The sequence below is a fragment of the Octopus bimaculoides genome, chromosome 5 (assembly GCF_001194135.2).
Source record: "Octopus bimaculoides isolate UCB-OBI-ISO-001 chromosome 5, ASM119413v2, whole genome shotgun sequence".
Classification (NCBI taxonomy): domain Eukaryota; kingdom Metazoa; phylum Mollusca; class Cephalopoda; order Octopoda; family Octopodidae; genus Octopus; species Octopus bimaculoides.
In genome coordinates, this window is record NC_068985.1 from 14,802,888 (window position 1) to 14,805,545 (window position 2,658).

The 2,658-nt window shown below is 38.8% G+C and overlaps 1 protein-coding gene across 1 annotated transcript in view; it reads right to left on the reverse strand.

Annotated features, from left to right (window-relative positions):
• Positions 1-2,658, reverse strand: part of LOC106879955 (di-N-acetylchitobiase) — a 23,175-nt gene that overhangs the window by 8,488 nt on the left and 12,029 nt on the right. The gene's annotated exons all lie outside the window — the stretch shown is intronic.

A 2,658-nucleotide genomic window follows, 5' to 3' on the forward strand; every position in this document is an offset into this window, starting at 1 on the left:
TATATATATATATATATACATATATATATACATATATACGATGAGCTTCTTTCAGTTTCCGTCTACCAAATCTACTCAATAGGCTTTGGTCGGCCCGAGGCTATAGTAGACACTTGTCCAAGGTGCCATGCAGTGGGACTGAACCTGAAACCATGTGGTTGGTAAGCTACTTACCACACAGCCACTCCTGCGCCTATAGCAAGCCAAAGGTTGGATGGTTTGACAGGAATGCGCCATGTTCCATAATCTGTTTTGACTTGGTTTCTACAGCTGGATGTGTTTCCTAACACAAACCACTTCACAGAGTTTATTGAGTCCTTATATGGCACCATCAACAGTGCTTTTATAATGGCACAATCACCGGTACCCTTCATGGCCAAGAATTACCAAGATGGTTTTAGGATATCAATTCTGTTCCATTCATCATTTAATTTTTCCACGTTGTGATGATGATGACATTTGCATAGTTTAAATGAGAATATGCTAGGGCAGATTTTTTTTTTTTACGCAGCTAGATGCCCTTCCAGTTGCCAACCCACACCTGTTTCCAGTAATAATCTTCCAGTCTACATCAAAGACATTTAGCCTAATCTTTTATCTTTTATTTGTTTCAGGCATCAGAATGCAGCCATGCTGGGGCACCAGCTTGAAGAATTTTTAGTCAAATGAATTGACCCCAGTACGTTTTTTTAAGCCTGATACTTATTCTATCGGTCTCATTTGCTGAATCACTAAGTTAGAGGGACATTAACACACCAACACCAGACAGTGGTGGGGAACAAACACACACACACACACACAGGTATGGTGAGCTTCCTTAAGTTTCCGTTGACCAAATCTATGCACAAGGCTTTGGTTGGCCTGTGGCTATAGTGGGCGACACTTGCCCAAGGTACCACACAGTAAGACTGAACCCAGATCCATGTGGTTGGGAAGCAAACTTCTTACTATGTAGCTAAGCCTGCTGTTGACACATACATAAATATATTTATACTGATAACATTCTAAGAATTTACAAACTTTCAAGACAACGGGAGATAATTAATTTTTGGAACAGTGGACCTAGAAATGCTTAGGCTATAAATAATACCACATAAATATGGGAGTGGATGTGTGGTAAGTAGCTTGCTTATGAACCACATGGTTCCGGGTTCAGTCCCACTACGTGGCACCTTGGGTAAGTGTCTTCTGCTATAGCCTCAGGCCGACCAAAGCCTTGTGAGTGGATTTGGTAGACAGAAGCCCGTTGTATATATGTATATATATATATATGTGTGTATGTGTGTGTGTGTGTGTGTGTGTGTGTGTGTATGTCTATATGTTTGTGTGTGTGTGTGTGTGTGTATGTCTATATGTTTGTGTGTCTGTGTTTGTCCCCCCAACATCGCTTGACAACCAATACTGGTGTGTTTATGTCTCCATAACTTAGCAGTTCAGCAAAAGAGAACCTATAAAATAAGTACTAGGCTTACAAAGAATAAGTCTTGGGGTCAATTTGCTTGACTAAAGGCGGTGCTCCAGCATGGCCGCAGTCAAATGGCTGAAACAAGTAAAAGAGTAGGAAAACCCATTTGGACAGGCAGCCTTCAATTTTTTTTCTATCCAAAAGTGTTTGACAACCCAATATTTACATTCAATTATTTATAGCTTTATGCACTTCAAGATCCAGTGTTCTACAAAAGGAATCATTTGGAATTGATCTGTGTTTCACAAAAAGCCAGATAGATAAGAGGAGAAACATAAATAGAGTGTCAAGTGAAATAAATAATAACAATAATGATAATAATTTCAAATTCTGGCACAAGGCCAGCTATTTAAAGATTATCCCTATTGTCATTGATTGGAGCATTGGGTTCAATACCACCCAATCTGAAAAAAACATCTGAAAGCCTTAGAAATACTCTACGATCTACATGTATTGCAAAAGTCGGCATTACTTGGAACTGCATGCATACTGCGTAAAGTCTGAGGTCCTTGTTGTGACTTGACAAACAGTACAAACCCCTGGCAAACATAATATCTTCAATCAACAACCTCACGATATTGTATATTGTGTGACGGCTATAATAAAACCACAGCTGAGTGAGTGAATTAAAAATTTTTTTAATCATTTCCAAGCTAGGGCAAATGTCTCATCACTGTCTCCTTGTCTTGACATCATGTGATTATTATTGTAAAAGCACCCACTACACTCTCGGAGGGGTTGGCGTTAGGAAGGGCATCCAGCTGTAGAAACTCTGCCAGATCAGACTGGAGCCTAGTGCTGCCATCTGGTTTCACCAGTCCTCAATCAAATCGTCCAACCCATGCTAGCATGGAAAGCGGACGTTAAATGACGATGATGATGATATAGATACTTACACACACACACACATACATATGCATAAATATAGATGAAGCTGTAAGGTGTTATTCAGGCACTCTACCATGAGTCTACTGCATCATCTTATAGCAAAAACAGGTTATGAAGTTCATTGCTTATTCCTTTTATTCTCTTTTTTTCTTATTATCATTCTGTGGTCAACTAATGCTTTGTTCAGAAGCATACGTATATTGAACACTACATCAGGTTATTAGTTTCACAATGCCAAAGTGAAATGTGGTTGTGTAAGTGTGTGTATATATATATATATATACATATATATATATATATATATA